Below are 17,541 nucleotides of genomic sequence, written 5' to 3'. Positions count from 1 at the left end.
TCCTAATAAATAATACAAATCAAGTCGTCATTTATTGTGCATCAAAATAAATTTGACAAAGCAGTATAAAAATGAGTAAAATTAGCTCTACCTTCACCATCCACACCAATACCATCCATAACAATGAACTGATGCAATAATTAGCAATTACATTATATAAATCATTCTTAAAAACTTTTTTGTACACTACTTTTACTTTAGTAAAATATCTGAGTACTTACCTCGAACACTGTTGATAGACAAGTGTGTGTTCGGCTGCTGTTTCTACTGCTGACTCGTCAGAGGTGGAAGAAGTACTTGTATAAAAAGTGTTATTTAAGTGTTTTTTTTTAATCATGAATCCATATCTATAAAGTTACTAAAGGTAAAAGTACTCTATTTACCTCTGAATTGTAGTGGGGTAGAAGTACAAAGAAGCAAAACAATGGAAATACCCAAGTAAACCCGTAGTACCTAATAATTGTACTCAATTACAGTAGTTGAGTAAATGCACGTAGTTACTTTACACCACTGGGGCTCGTGCGTACACCGCGCGCTAGTTTCTGTGGCGGCAGGGGTGGTTAGAGAGGGAGAAAATAAACCTTCATGTGCGTCGTTGTATGGGAAAGTAGTTCCGGGCACTAACCCAAACGGGGGGGAGAGTCCCGGATGTTGGCTCGGCCGCCGATAGAAAGGCGAACGGGAGAAGGCGGAGAGAAGCTGAAGAGGGACAGCACGGCACCGCGGGCTCACCGGTGAAGCTAAGGCTACAGCGCTTCTTTTATACAGGACGGTAACGTCAAGAGCACAGGACACTCCTGGGGAGCCCCTGCGAGGTGAAGAAGAGGAGGTGGAAGAAAGGGGAGGGGGCAGTTACTCTCAAACTACCGTCAGGATTTAACAGACAGCCGCCGTCACAGCAAGCTTTCACCCAGAGTAAGTGAGCTACACGGGCATGGAAGTTGAACTAAGGCCCACGAAATGGACGACTTTAGCGGGGAAGTGAGCTGCACTGAAGTTGTGGGGATTGAGCCCGGGGAACAGGCCTTGGCACACGGCTTTCCGCTCGCCGTGGCGGGGCGTGCGGTGCGAGGGACACCTTTTTTCTCAGAGAGTCAGTCAGTGTTTCCCCGTGGTCAGTGTTAGTACACCCCGGCCGTGTTGTTGTAACTCTCCAAGTTGACAGCTCTGGCGTTAGCCTGCTGCTAGCACCGCCGTGCAACCGGTGACAACTGACAGGGCAACTTTGACAGCTAGCTAGCCAGTTTTGGTAGCCAGCTAACTTTAGCTGAGCGTTGTCGGTGTTTTCTCCTGGGCCAGGACTAGGTGTGTGCGTGTGTTTTTCCCTCGCATTAGGTGGATATAATGACCTATCTCAGCCCTCCAACAGCTATCGTTAGCTAGCTTTTTGGTGTGTGATTGCGTGTGTGCGACTGAGTGTGTGACTGTGTGTGTATAAACCTAGTGTCATTTGGCTTTCCTGCATGCTCTGATGGTATTTGACTCACAGCTGTTGCAGTGTGTTTTCTCGTCTGTCAATCGTCTGTTTCTCAGGCGACTGGTAAATTCCTCTAGAAAATAATGATCCTCGTATAGAAAACTAGTCGATCTTTATGAGAAGGCGCAGGTCTGTCATGTGGCTGGACAATCAACAAGTGCAAAGCATATTTCAGGTGAATTGTATGCAACTGAATGTAACCTCGGACTGTGTCTTTGCCTCTGGTGGTGGTATACCCTTGTGGATTGCCCTGAGATGGTACAGACTGTGTTGCAGTCAAACATTTGGACCTGCAGTGCATTTCTCAGGGCATGTCTCTCTGCTTTGATGTTTCACCAGTTGGTGTCTGATGCACTGATTAGTTAATGCTACGACTTTAAACTAAATAGCTGTGGCATTTGCGTGCAGCTGTATACAAAACGGTGCCCTTGCTTTCTCCTAACGGCCTCTATTAGACGATGGATGACTGAATTCTTAACATGCCCCGATGCCAACTTGTGCAAGTTTTATCAATGAAGTCACGTTGTTGGTTTAATGACAGAAGCGACTGAGAACATTATCTGATCATACTCCCAATTTTATTTCAAATTTCAAATTATGACTAAAACAAACCATTATAAATTCCCCCAAAATAACCTAACCCTGCTAGACGTTTTGCTTGAACTAACGAAATGCCCATAGCGTTAGTCAGCACCCACAATCAAAGGTCAGACCTGGTTTGCTTAATCACCCATCCTTTAAATAGCAGGCCTACAGCGGGCTGTCTGGATCAGAATATCTGTGCATGCAGCTTTAGAAAGACACATGGTGTTTGAGTTTTCATGATACTCCATCCAGATAAGCAGAGCCAGAGTCGCTTTATTTACATGTCTTTCTAGACAAATCGACCTGGTTGTTCTGTCTCATTCTTTGAATTGTCCTACTGCTCTTCTCTGAAAAGCTCTATGTACAGTTTATATGAATTGGCATGTGTCCCTAGCTCCTTGTAACACCGTAAGACATCCCGACTCCTTCACAGGAAATTCCTAAATCGGTGATGCTGTCATGAAATTCAGCTTTTTTAAAAGAGTGTTTTACAAGCAATAATGTCTCCTGAAACCACTCTGTGAAACACTGCAGTGGAATAATTGGCGTGGACATCGGAAGTGACATTTTGCTGTTGTATGCTGGCTGTAAAACAATAGACCTGGACTGCAGCCGCTGCTTGCCATTTCATTACATATTGCATGCAGACATATGGATACCGGTCCCCACACCTTTTTAGAATTTGTTTCTTAGACTTATAACATCCTTTCAATTCCATTAACTAGCTATGTCATTATTCAGTTTTGATCATGACTGGAGGTGTTTTGCAGCCCTGACTTAAAGGCTAGGTTTTGCATGTTTCTGCTCAGCTTTAAGCTGTAGTAGTAGTAGTGGTTGTTTGCTATTACCATCACATTAAATTGAACAGGGTTGCCTTTTTACATTTTTATTGGTCACCTGCTTTTAAAAAATTGTAATGTTTGGAGTAGTGGATCAAACAGTGGAGAAGATAACGTAGAGAAGGTCACACATCTGTTTATCTTTACAGTAACCATTCGAAAGTGTGAATGGGAGGATGTGATACAGTCTCTCTTTAATGGTGGGTTTGGCCTGCAGTGCTCTAAACAGTCTCTTGCCTAATGGTTTAAAAAAATCTACATCTCCAAGGCCTTCCTGTGTTTTGTGTATGGCGCCAGTTAGAGCATTCATCCATCATCCCTGAAGAAAAAATACTCCGTCATCATCTGTAAGGTGATAGTGTAATTAATAGATTTAAGAGAATAGTGACATGATATGAAGCTCATTTGGATAGGTGTCACGGGTCAGCGTGCCAGTATAGTAGAGGGGCTTCAGAACAGGCTTCTATGTTGGAAAAGCTCCTCATTTGGAATTCAGCATGTGGCCCTGTGCCTAGCCCCTTCTCACTGAGAGGCTTTTTAATTTCTCCCCTTGTTGAAGTGATTATTCAAATGGCCGTCCGTGAGATGCAGTTATCAGACTCCCGGTGGTAGTTGCGCCTGTGGCAATATGAATGCCCATCACAGCCCCCCTCCCCACCACCCTGTGTGGTTGGACTGCACCCAACAGGTACTCTCTGTAGCAACCCCTATTAGACCTGCCACATCTTAACCCTTTAGGCTGGAAACCTATTGTGTTATTCGATTGGCAGAGGGCATATTATTCATGAGGATATATATTTATATTTGTTGGCATTGCGTAGTGGTGATGCTCTTGTTCAAAGCCCTCTGTTTAGTATTTTTACTATAACTTATTTCTGGTCTCAATCCAAAGTGATTTCCATTCCTCTCTGCTCTGAAATGTAGCGTTATTTCAGTTTGGGAGTTCTTTCTTTTTAACTCATCACCCATAATCTTGTCCTTAAGTGCATTTTCACCTTCGATTGGGCTGGATCTTTCTTTTCTTTGCAACAGCTGTGAACTCTGCATGGAGGGTAGGTGACCTCTACTGCAGCCCAGGCCAAATGACTGGACACATTTGTTACAAATGTCTCCCGGTCTTCTGCTTATAGATGCAGTGGGAGGTTTTGTTCTCATGGAAGCCGTGTTGGGGAGAAGAGTCTGGCTCAGTCTTCATTAGCAACGCTGTGCATCACTAGAATGCAGATGAGCTATGAAGCCATTCATCTGCTGGAAATGCCTCCCTGATTCCAATTTGAATCTTGTTTGCAGTCACATTGTGTGAGCCCACTTCTCCATGTTAAAGAAGTCTCTTTATGTGAGAGATCAGAGAGGGATAATTGCACTTAAGTGAACCTCATTTAGTGCTGGCCAGACCAATTACTGTAACTGCAGTTCTCGGCGTTTTTGGGGAGCCTGGAGCAGCTGTCATTGAGTCTCTGTAGCTGAGATATCAAATAGTGAATAGAATGACATTGGCATGGCATCATGGGAATGGCAGATCCTTGGATGGATTTTAATTAGTTTATGCAGGTTTTTCCTCTGCTCCCTTTTTTTCCCATCCGAAGAAAAGCGTAATTAAAAATGACAATTAGAAATGCATTATTTTAGTAATGATTGAAAATAAATTGTTCTCAAGGTGCTGAAAGGTGAAAGAAGCCAGTACTCTTTCTTCAGGCGAACCCCCCCCCCCCCCTGCGGGCTTGAGGGAGATGTTTTATCATTAATGTTATTCAGAGCCAAATTTTGAGTTTTGCTCAGCTGGGTGCTTTAATCTATTTTTGCTGTAAATTAATGAATTTTTAAAGAGCCCCTTGCTGGATATGGTTGGATGTGGGAATGCAGCACTGGTTCAGTTTTCAAACAAGCCTGTACTCCAGCATCACCCCCAACCCCTCCTCATGGGATGGAGAGAGCGAATTTACTGAAGCACTACACTTTCATTTTTTATTCATCCAGCAATACACTGCCTAGTTCTCCTCAACCCCCCCCCCCCCCCCCGGGTTGGAGTCGAATGTGGACATGAATCAGTGAAAGAAATACGTGATGTTTAATTCAGCCGAGTAGAATTATCAGCATATTTGCTCAGAACATGTTTTATCTGAAGAGTTTAGCCATTTATTTCCCCACTCGGACTAATCAGGGCCCATCTTTCTACTGGGGTATCTACTATACCTACCTACACCAGTGCACGACGACTCTTGTAGTGCATGGCGGTTTCTCTGACTCATTTGGACCTTCGTTGTCAAGACAAATTAATTTGGTCACAAGTCTATTTTGAATGTGCGGTATTGCCTTATCTCTGCACCACGATCAATTCTAGAAACCCAATGATAGAAGTGTTTGCAATGACATTTCAAACAAAAGATTTTAGAGTAAATGCACTGCTGTCATTGAGATTTGACTTACTTCAAACGTCTGCTTAACTTTTCAGTGCCTTCAAGGATTTTACAAGTCTTGCTTTATCCTGGAGTTTTGATAGGCCGTCTATATCAGTGTGTTTTCCTTAAGCTTTTTTGTTCTTTACTCAGTAGAAGCAATTGATATGCTTATATGGTTCACACTCTGAGGAGGCTTTGGAGCGGTGTGCAGCGAAAGAAGCTTGCTAATCTGACGCAGGATAGGTAATAAGAAGGAGGCTTTCATCATAGTATTTGGTATCTGTTTGAATCAATACAGCTCCTGTGGCAGAACAATCACATCCAGGTGAAATGGCACAATACCCAGAGACAGTTTGAATATGGAAGACATGGGGAAACTAAAAAATGACAGCACCAAAAACTGGCTAAACAATGTGGCTTTCTCTGCAGATGAGCAACCACCGGGCTGTTATATATGATAGATTATACATCTGTACTCAAATTCACAATTTAATAGATTATATTCCCCAAATGGTGCTCTCAGCTTTCTTCTTTGTATTTCAAGGCAGTTTAAATATAAAAACATGATGATTTAGATTCGGCCATAAACCAGACTGCAGGATAACAAGTGAGGCGTTGGTTGGGGCACAGATAAACAACGAAAACCTGAGTTCAGCAGGATTTCAGATGTACCAAGTGACTCTTAATTCAAAGAGATAACAGGGTTGTCTTGTCAGTCACAAATCCACCGACATGAAGCGTTAACCTGAAAGTGAATTAGATTGTCGTCTAACAGGCCTGTGATCAGTGAGTTTGATGGGATATCTCTTCTGTAATAGGTGCTTGTATACTGCAGCAGTGCAAGTGGTTGTGAAGGAAGTTTGCAAATGGCAATTATGTCAGCCCCATAGGTTACTTCACCCTGTTCCTGTGTACGGTGCCATGTGCAGCATCCTCTCATGTCTTGATGTCAATCTGCAGATTCAGAGAAGAAATTCACAGATGGTGATGTTCAAATCAATCCACAGTCTGCTCTGTAAGGCTAAACAGTGGAGTCTTGAAGACGTGGTTGACTCCCACATCACTCGAGTTCCTCCCCTGCTGGTGGTAAAGTGGTGGGAGACGGATCATTCCTCATGAAATCACATGACGGGGCGCATTTCCATAGCGTTGTGTCGGTGGATCAGACCTGGAGGCTGTGCATGGCCTCTTCATTTGTTTTGTGATTGCAGACAATGTTAATGTGGGCCGCTCCAGAAATAGCTTCATGTAGAAGTTGGAGACTGTGTGTGATGTGGTGTGTGAGGCTCATGATCTGTAGGGGCGAGTGCCAAGTTTTGCAGATGTGGTGTTGGGAAGGAGCCGTTTGACCCGGTGATTAAACTCTTTTTCTTCATATGTCTTTATCATGCCTCATTGTCCTTTGCATGCTCAGCAGAACTGCACATCGTAAACCTCTCTGTTGTCATCATTTGTCACTTTTTTTTCTGCGTGGGACCTGATGGATTATCCTTAGATGTAGTACTTGGAGTCTCCATCTGTGATTCAGAAAACCCCTCACAGAAGCCAAAGATCCTCTCGGTGGAGCTGGAGGAAATGTTGATATGTGTGTGTGTGTGTGTGTGTGCACCAGGAAACCCACACTGAAGTTGACTCCCTTTTACTCCAATCATTTCCGAGACATCTCACATATAGTCTCTTAATTACTGCTTAATGAAGAGTCCTCACTCTTTCTGCTTTATCTCTCTCTGCTCCATACTCTCCTGTGCTCCTCACTTAGCAAACAACATGTCTGTGGAGAGTTCAGAAGAATGCGTCTTGTTACTCGGATGAGTCATACTTCCTCTGGCCTGCATGCCTCTCCCTCAGGGTGGATGAATGAGAGGGCGGAGAGGTTAGCTGGAGGAGGGGCTCCATGGCTGAGGCAACGTGGTTAGTGCCAGTTGCCCAGAGTAATTAAGAAAGCATCAGTGTGTCGCTCACAGCACCGGAGACTTGCACATCGCTGTGGTCGTCCCTGGGTGGCTGTGTGACTGGCGGCTTTAACCAGGCTGAGTCACCGACTTCAAAACTGTTGGGAAATCTCAGGGCCAGCTCTGACCCCACATGTCGGCCCCTCTGCCAAGGTGCTGTGGCCCTGGAGAGAAGCGAGACTACACCGGCAGTCTGAGAAATCTGCTTTACTAAAGCAAATATACAGTGGTATGTATGGTGGTGTGTGTGTGTGTGTGTGTGTGTGCGTGTGCGTGTGCAAAAGTGCATAGTTGTAAGTAAAGTTCTGTTTTATAATAATAATAATAACAATGAAACGGTATCAGTAAACCATTAGGCCCCTCTCGGCTCGAGCTGTGTCTCTCCCATACCTGCTCTGCTTGGTCCCCTGCCAAAATCTATGACTCACAGGAGTCTGAGTGACCTACTTTTGAAGTCTTCGAGGAGTGCCAGAAGATCTTTTTTATTTGCAAGACAATACAGTGGGTAAATATAAGTCAATTAAAATGCACTTAATGCACCCATTTTTGGATATAAGCACCTAAAGGCTGTGTCAGCGTGGCAGAAAGCTCGCAGGACCGCCTTCATTATCACAGGCAGAGGAGATGTGTAGTAAACAGTGGAGATCTCATTATAGGCAAACTGAGTTTAAGGCCACACTGGCTCTCATCATGCTAATTTAAAAATATAACTCATTTAAGCGCTCTCATAATCCCTCAGTTTCTGTGTGCTTTTATATTGCTCATCGCCAGTTTATCCAGGTTGTCAGAGATTATGGTCTGTACTTGTAGACAAAGCATTTATTTACATGAATCAGCGAAAGTTGCCTCTAGGCCGAGTCAGTTTGTTTTAGTAATGACAGAGTTTTGTCTGTGCTGGCAAGGTTTAAGTTTGAACAGTTGCTCTTAAATATTTCATGGATTAGGACAGGAGATGCAATGTTTGGGTACAGAAGCAGTGTGCCTAATGCCTGCTGTACAGTTTGTCTATAACTCTGAAAAGAAAACAAGCATGGGATCAAAGGCCATGGGATATCTGGGATGGTTTGAGCATGTTTTTCATTGGAAGAAAATGCCGCTTTGCAGTAGATGGAATTTCCACTTTAATCGTTAATTGCCGTTTTTTGGTGGTGTTGTCTCTCATTGAAGCAGGAACAAGCTGTGCGGCTCAATGCACTGTCTACGCCAAACAAGGCTGGGCTGCTTTGATATGTCACTTTTGTTTTAGTGTGCCGCCTCCGTCTTGACACGATTGGGCCCCGCTCGCTCCGACCTCCTGGAAACCCCCCGGCATGCCCGCCCCAGGGTGTGTGTTCAGTCATTTATTCGGTTTCCTCTTAAAGGCTGCCATGCCTTCACTTCCCTCTGGTTTCCCTCCTCTTATTAAGATGCAGAAGGCAGAGCAGCGTTGGGTCTGAAAGGCTTTGTGCTGGGGTGGGGAGTGTGTACAGTGGGGGGTTAGGGAGGGACTGCGAGCAGGGGGAGACTTTAATGACTTAATGTTCAATGTAAAGACCGGCCACACTCCAACTCAGTCCTACAGGCCACTCCCAGCGCTCGGGTTTCTGCCTTTTTGTGCGAGGCCAGTCAAAAATGATGCTCTGACAAAAGTGACTATGATTGGAGAGGAACAAATAAGCTAGTTTTTGGTTAATGCTGATTGCTGCTTCGGTTTGTGCCTGATAATCCCCATTTAGTCATCTGAAATTACTGCCTTTTCTCCAATGAATTTCGTGATATTTTTGCCACTTTTGAAGACGCTCGAGTGTTGAACCACTTTGATCACCACTCACCATTTTCATTTCCCTTCTTTTATCAAATATTTAGCTTTCTGTGTAATCCTCCTGGTGACTTTATTCGACCCTAGCATGACATTTCTGTCTTGGATACATTCATAGTTGCCTAAATAACTATACTGTATTTCTTCTCTTTTGGTCTGTTACAAAAGCATGTCCTTTTATTTGCCATGACGAGCTGCATCGATGAATTGAAAAGCCATAAATGCATTTCAAGTAGAGGTGAACTGCAGTTCTGCACAATGAACCCACAGAGACTTTTAGTGGCCCATTACATTTTAAAAACAGAAATCAACTTTAATATGACCGAATAGAACTTCATGTGTTAAAGTTGTTGAAAGCAGGGGCTACTTTTGTACCTCTTGACTAGAATCATGTCAGTCTCATTGCATTAGATGACAGTCGTGCAACAAAGCCTCCCTTCATGAAGATTATAATGTTTAGTTTTTGTTAAAATTGTTCTCGGTTTTGATCCTTTTGGAGGATGTGTTTTGGTGCGGCTGTTGAACTGCATGGCATTAAATGGAGTGTTTCACAGTAAGTGAAAATGTTGGGTGGCACTACTAGAGATTCAAATATTGAAAAGTTTCCATCATCTATTTGGCTATAACAAACACTGTAGCCCAGGCTTTTAGCTAGGATTTTTTTACAGGGTGTCCAATTTTTTTTCAATGGCCTAGCAATGTGCGAGCGCCGCAGGCACGAGTATTGTAGGGGGGCCCGGGGGCATTCCCCCCCCGAAATTTTTTGAAATTCATAACTCTCTGAAACACTATTTACTGCATTTTGAGGTGCAAATTTTGTGGAATACAGCCACGTTTTTGTCTTTGTTACAACATTATTTTTGTGCTGAGGCTGGGAGGAGGTATGTGTGTGTGTGTCGGGGGGTGGGGAAGACCAGATCATTTTTTGGTAATATTATAATTACACTGATTGATATACAATATATAAGTTAATACAAAGAACAGTGAGTGTAACTGAAACTAAAAGGTACAACTTGATTGTCATATACATCTTGTATGTCTACTTATTCAATTTTGTTAATCTATATCATATATTTATGCAAGACAATGTGTTTGTGATGGTTTTCTGATCTTCACACCTTTGAACATTCACACAAGAAAAATATTCTTATTTACCACTCTGCTGGAAGAAGCTGGATTTTGTTGTCTGTGTTCTTCCTCATTTCTTCCTCTTTTCCTCATCTTTCACAGTAACTTGAAGAAAGAATTTTCATTTAGCCTTCATATCAAACCAAATCAATCAAATATTATAAAGGACATTATCAACTGTAAATATGTCAATAGTGGGAATTAAGTACACTGTTCTCCACAAACAACATCCATTTATCGATCTTTTAAAAATAAAGGCTCCCTATTATTCAAAGGAGCCATACAAATTTTGATCTCCTCATGCGCCCCGCTCCCCACTACAGTTCTCGCCGGTCGCATCGTCCTGACGTTTTTGTTGTTGTTTTTCCCCCGGTTCATCGACAGTTATTGCCACCAAAGAAGCCAGAAAAATTCCGAAATACTCCTATAGTTATCAGGCTTTCTGTCATGTTTGTAAAGATTGTTAAAAGTTTCAAGCTTACCTTCACTTTCTTCCCGCGAAAAAGGTTAAAGAGATATCAGATGTTCCACCAATACAGCGCCCGTCCACGCCGCGTCACGGAAAATCGACCAATGCAATGCGAGTCACTCGCGAGATGTGAGCTTAGCGCGATTTCGCGAGATTTCGGCTTGAATCGGCGAATTTTGATCACATTCAGCGAAGTTACCGGGGAAAACAGCGGAGGAAAAAAAAATAGGGCGTCTTTAGGGCGTCTTGCCTAAAAGTAGGGCGTCCAATTTCTTATTATTTGTGGTCCAGAGGATGCCCAGACGCCCACCTACCTAAAAGCCTGCTGTAGCCTCACGGCAGTATGAGTTTTATACAATATCATGCGTTAATATACACAGCTTCAACAACAATTCATCTACAATAAACCTCTATCCTACTGACACGCAGCGGGTTCATCATGTGACATTCAAGACAAAGAGCGCTCCAGGTAAATATGTTGTGGGCTGACATGAACATTTGGGTTTTTAAACCTCCATCAATTCATAAATCAAGAAGAGGTAGCCATATTACACAGAACGTTCCATCGGGGGGATGTACCTGTTTGATAGTTGGCTCTCTGTTGTTGTGGTAACAGTGGGTTTGTACTGACGTCATCAGTCAACGCGTCCTCAACCACAACCGTCACCAGCTCTTACGTAGGGAAAGTGAAACCCCTGAAAAAAACGTGGAATACTAAAATTGCATTTTTGAATGGCAGTGAAAACATTCTGAGGTCATTTCTATTTCTGCACAGACGGTTGTGGTATTACAGTTATCTCCACCTGCAGATGATATCTGTTAAGAAGTTTATTTATGAGTAATTACAAAGGTTTGTATTCTCATCATAATAAAACAACTTACTTAGAATATGGATCTGAAAGTCTTGAAGCAAAAATAGGGTCCAAGTTCTCATTTCTAATTTCTCTATATTTAGTTTATCTGCTGAGGGTGAGTCAGAGTGGACTGAGGAGGATGGTCCTTCTCAATGAGAGGCATCTCAAACTGCAAAATAAGGAAGATATATACAGGACACAAGTAAGATTAAGGTTTTAAATGTTTTCTTGGTGCTGTTATTCTAAAAAGAAGTCTATAGTCACAGGAAACAACACAGGTCTGGTCAGGAACTTGAGCAGTGCACTGTGGGTCTCTCTGCTCTTCCCTTTCACAGTGACTCATGGCACATGACGCATCACTTTCACAAAGAGTCATCCTGAGCAGAAGCTCCTTTATTTAAAAACAAAACATGTACTTTTTCCTCTTTTTTGAGGTTTTGCTCTTTTTTTAAGTAAAGTATGTGACATTTAGTCATTGCTGTTGAACCTCGCGTTCCGCTAACAACTTTAGATTTGTTGAATGGCAACTGATATGTATTAAAATAGAGAGCTGTTTGATATGCAAAAAAGTCAGAGCAGCCTGCTCCATGAGCATAACATTTGACCTGAGGCAAAGGTAATGTCTTCATCATGCTTATTTTCTCCAAACCAACGAGATATTCAATTTACCATAATATACAAAATAAAATCCTCTTATTTAAAAAATAGTTGAACTAGCAACAAGTAAAAATGGTTAGCAAGTGTCTAATCAGTTGATTGTTTAATCATTCCAAAACTAAAACTTCCCTGAAACAAAACAGCCCTCAAGTTTTTAAGACATTGGAACTGAGTTTGTTAAACTTGAGTTATTTCATTATGGAAAGGTTTCATGATTACTTTGAGATGGTAGTTATTTCAATGATCTCCCAGCTGTATCCGTTTTATCAATGGACTGTAAAATACAGAAAGGACTAGTTAAGAAACCATGTCATGCAAGTAAAAAAAGAAGCTCATTGGTCTCAACTGTGTGGGACCTGAGTGTGAATGGAGAGCGATAGCTCCATCCCATAACTTGTGGTGTCATGCTTTCAGTTGAGCAGACTTGATTGGTAATGCACATGAAGGGGAGAAAAGGCTGGGAGGTAGACCTCTGTTTTTCAATTTATTTCCTGAATATAGATATATTTAAACTGAATATAGTGCAATGTGAACTCTTTCTGGGGGAGTAGCTTTGTGTTTGTTTGTGTATTTATTTCTGTGAGTGTGTGTGGCCTGGTAAGAAGCCTGCTTTTGTTTGCTGGCTGTGTCTGGGGCCCAAGGTGGAGCTCTTTCTGTCAGATGAGTGAAGCTCTGCAGAGGCACTGGGAGTTCTGTTTCATCTCCTCTCATACTGCTCTGGAGCAGACATGCAAATCTGCTGTAATGAGCGCAGCCTGTGTGCTGGTTGTAGGGTGAGGAGAGGGGGATGAACTCAGGAATTTAAAGTGGAGGAATGGGGGGGGGGGGGGGGGGAAGGAAGGTGAGACGGCCGAGCCAGATAGCAGAGCACGAAAATGTAAGGGATTTAGGAGAGGGTTATGTCAGGAGTGTTGTTAGTGACAGGAAGTCTTCCCTCTCAAATCAAACATTCATTAGCCCGCTGTGGCTGCTCTCTTCCCTTCGCCGTGGAAACATCGAGGTAAAGATGCAAATGGTGCAACGCTAATTAGCCTTATCTTTTACACCACCAAGACGAGGTGTGAAAAAAAAAAGCTGGTGCTTCATCACCGTTAGCGAATGTAATGAGGCTTTTGTGTGAATTCTTCCGAAAGTTTAGCATCCTCAAATGCTTGTTGTTTGTGTTGTACCAGGGTTTGTGAATTTATTGTTATCAGTTTACTACAAAGAGGTGACATGTTCATTTATCACAGCAACACAAATATTTTGAGTGAATGCGACAAATGACAGCAATAGTTACACTCACAGGGGTTTAAAATCATCTTCCACGAGTTGATTCAGTTTTTCCTTTACCAGCCCCAAACTGGCTGTACTAATGATCTGTGCTGATGGGTAAATGCTCTGCTGTGACTGACATGCAGGAATACTTCACCTGCCTTCCATGCTGCAGTGCGTGAAGTGTGTCATAAACCCCATTAGTCTGTGCTGGGCTGTCCAATAACTGCGCCTGTGTGATTTTATTCACTCCTAAAGAATTAAATCCCCAGTCAATGTCTGTCTCCATCCAATAATGTAAAGCACTCAAGACTTTTGATGAGCTCTGCAGATCAATCGGAGGTTAACAACCACTTCACATAAGCTGAGACCTACAATATGTCATCATGGGGTCTTTAAATCTCGATAACTATTCAGTCATAGGGCTATTTTGCGCCCAAAAGCCAAAGCAACTATAAGCTCCAGGGTGTTATAGAAAGCAACACAAGTATCCTTTAGTGCAAACAGTGCTCTTGTTTATTTGTTGAGCACTTTTGTGTGACATGTAAGAAGCAGAAATGCCAGGAATCCATAATGGAGCTGGTTTGGATGGAGAATACTTGTTATTGTATAGTTTCAGTTTCAATTTTCAGACTGTCCTTTGCTATTTTACTATTTCCTTAACTTTTAGTTTCCTTTTTATCTTCCGCTTTTAGATATACAATTGATCAATAACATAAACATTTCCAGCTGTAGTCATCAAAATGAGGACCAAGTGACAACTAGTGCTTTTTATGCTCTCGGAATGAAAGCTATACACAGTTTTTATAAAAATTTCAAACAATTTGAAAATCTAATCAATTATCAAAACAGTTGGCAATGTGTTGTCTTTGTAGACGAACTATCCAACGAATCAACCAATTGCTGTAGCTCTTTTTATAGACCAGCAGAAAAACATAAACTGACTTTATAACAATGTCAGAAGCAAAGCTATTTCACAAGTTGGGAGTGATCTATTGACCCATCATGGCCAACATGATGCTGGGGTGCAGAGTGTCAGCCGTAGCCCACACAGAGCCTTCACCTTCCTCCTTTCGGATGAGTTCCTCTTTGGAAACACCACCGCTGATTTCACAACAGTCGCGGAGTATCTCGTTCTGCTCCGGCCTCCTGTCTGAAAACACACTCAGATTGCCTTCTGACTGATTCTGCAGACTGAAGGGAGCTCCTGGCTTTCTGACCTGACCGGCTATCGGAGAGTGGGAGCACATGGATTCGGGGGGTGGCTGGGGCCTTTATTTGTCACTTGACTGACAAACACGTTGACTATTACTCATCTTCAGTTGATCGGTGCTGAGAGGATAACTGACATTACACTTTAATCCTGTTGTTTCAAAATAAATGGACCAATATCATGTAGCCATTTTGTAATTTTTGGAAAACAAATTCCCTTACTCACATTAACTTGTCACATTGTGACAAATGCTTGACTTGGATTTAATCGTCCTGCCGTCTCCCAGGACATCCCTGATGGGTTTAAAATATATCTTGTGAAAAATCACTAATGCACAACCTTGCCTTGTTCAAAGATAAGCTGTATTTAATTTAAGTGTCCAAATGATTTTTGACAATGACATAAAAAGACCAAAATTAGCAAATTGTGTATCTTTTGATGACATTGCCTTTGGGCAGGAATGATCAGCGGTATGTTTCACTTTTCTTATGTGGTGTTCTTATTACACTACACTACAGCAATGTTGTTGTTTCCTATGTACCTATGTAAAATTCCTAAATGTAAAATCCAACATAATGATGAATGAAGACCAAAGTTATTTTAGAAAATGTAATCATACTTCTTAGAAGATATTTATTTTAAGGCTACAGAGCATTGTTATAAGCATTAGTCATATTTTTGTTCCGCTGAATCAACTAACACATTCGTCGTTAGCTAATTTGAGGTTAGTGCCCAAATAATGCCAGCAGCTAATCCATAATTTGCCTAAAAGCCTTTCTTCAGAGGAGTGCCACTATGTTTGAGTAACCATTAAATCTCGCTATGTCGGTTTAGCGGTGAAAGCCAGAAACGTTTGACTGTAGGCCTCACTCGCATGTCTTCTGTTTAAATGGTGAATCCTCAGGTTTTGTGACGACCCTTTGTGGCTCTTGCAAGGCAGTAACCTCACAGGGATGAATCCACTCTTTAGCTAGGAGGTATTTTCAATGCAGAGCTTAAACCAACAATGACTGCTGCTACCTTCCCCCTTCCCCATCCACACCCTGATAAATAGCAACATTGTCTCCAGGAAACCAAATTAATTGAAATGATCTGGAACGGAGCAGAGTGAGGAGAACAGGTACAGACAGCGACAGATGTCCGTCCATGTGAAAACAAATTCCTTGTCTGTCATGCGGCGCTTTAGACAGCCTCAGCCTTATAGTTTACTCTTCTTAATCAGCAGCAGTAGTAGACAAAAAGCTAGCTGCCCCCAAATTACCATGAATGTCATCTGGAGAATGCTCAAGGAATTTATTAGCTTGTATAAACACAGACAATTCCTGGTGACGTACAAGAGCGCAAGTTAAATCCAACGGCTGATTGGAGTTCTGTGCTGTATTCTGCTTTACCTTATGCCTCTTCAGGTATAAGAGACATTGAAATCATGCAGATTATTGATCAGCTGGGCTGTACAGTGTGACATTTAGCCATTTTCTCATGCAATTTACCAAGATTTAGGCCAGCACATTGTCCGGAGTTTCCATTTCCACTTGTAGCACACAACTGGAGATTGTCTTTGTCGGAAGCATTTTCACCTACAGGGAATACTGGGGTGGTCCATGGGTACATCGTTCAGCAGGCCAGACGTGATGCATGTGTAGCTGGGTCAATATTTGGTCAGCAACAACCAAATGTCTTGCGCTACCTTGAATTTGTCTTGTGATTTCTCCTATAACCTACATTAATTCCAGACTCTAGTTGTCTCTCAGTTCAACACTTTTGCGTCTATTTTTGTAAGGGTGACCCCTCTTCTTTACCCTCAAATGTGTCATCCATACGCCCGGATCCTCTCTGTGAATCCTCAACAGTGAGCGCCTCTGTCTGTACATCGCTCAATCAAACATTAAGTGGACTAATACTATATATCTGACGGGGCAAAATCTGTCTAATATGAAGTCCAAAAGACATTTTCGTTCTCACATAAAGCTTGTCCAGTTATTATGTAGATCATTTTGGTATGGCAATGCTTGTGTGTATGTTATCTAGCTGCGCATTATGTGCTTGATGAAGTGATTGAGTCTGGGACACACTACGACAGGTTGCCTATAGGTGGTAACACAGAAGAAAATCTGAAACTATTGACCTGTGACCATATAGACCACACAACAAACTTTTAAAAACACTTTGCAAAACTCTTTTTCACAGAATCAGTTGGTTATATAGCGCATATTCAAAAGCACGTGTTTGTTGTGTAACTTCCAATGTATGCTGCATGATCGCTCAGGGGGAAAGGGCATGGATTTATGGCAGGTGGCCGCCCCTCAGCAATATGCCGTGGATCAAACACCTCCATCATAAATGACTGCTACTTCCTGGGAAGCATTTGCATTCAGCAGACTTATCTAAGCCTTCCATTTGTCACGTACAGGTTCACTCATGTAGCTCCAAGTGTTTATATGTAGCATGTTAAAAGCCAGTGAGAGTGGGAGAGTGTACGCGCTGCGTGTTGTCAGTGGGCTGTGTTATTATCTGCAGGTACAGTATGACTCCAGGAGCATTTTAAAGAGCCTGTACGGAGGCGCAGTAAACCAGGGAAATGGGACATGCGGAGTCAAAGAGCAGCGCTTCAACAGCTTAATGATGTAGAGGCATCCAGCTCCGTCAGGCAGTAAACTCTTTAATATGCTGTTAATTATTTCTGAGAGATTGAATATTGATTAAAAAGCCAAATGGTTTTAATTATAACTCCAGCTCCAGTGCCATTTTAAATGAAGACGATTTCAGGCTTTACGTGAGAAGAACATCTAACAAATCTACCAAACCTCAAGCTATATTTAGATTTGACTTTGTTCTTTTTGGGTTTGAGAGCAAGTGTGCTCTGTCTTGGAGTAACCAGTGTGTCAGCTCCTTTAGCTCCATAGCTGCCAGTGCTCA

At 42.3% G+C, this 17,541-nt stretch overlaps 1 protein-coding gene across 1 annotated transcript in view; it reads left to right on the top strand.

The window, feature by feature from the left end:
* The first annotated feature begins 681 nt into the window (after positions 1-681).
* The window catches only part of foxj3 (forkhead box J3), a 70,319-nt gene continuing 53,459 nt past the window's right edge, over positions 682-17,541 (top strand). Inside the window, exon 1 of the mRNA XM_063911359.1 lies at positions 682-915. The gene's annotated coding sequence lies outside the window, so the exon portion shown is untranslated. The remainder of the gene's footprint in view (positions 916-17,541) is intronic.

This window comes from Eleginops maclovinus, chromosome 20 (genome assembly GCF_036324505.1).
Source record: "Eleginops maclovinus isolate JMC-PN-2008 ecotype Puerto Natales chromosome 20, JC_Emac_rtc_rv5, whole genome shotgun sequence".
Lineage (NCBI taxonomy): Eukaryota > Metazoa > Chordata > Actinopteri > Perciformes > Eleginopidae > Eleginops > Eleginops maclovinus.
This window is presented reverse-complemented; position numbering and strand designations above follow the sequence as displayed.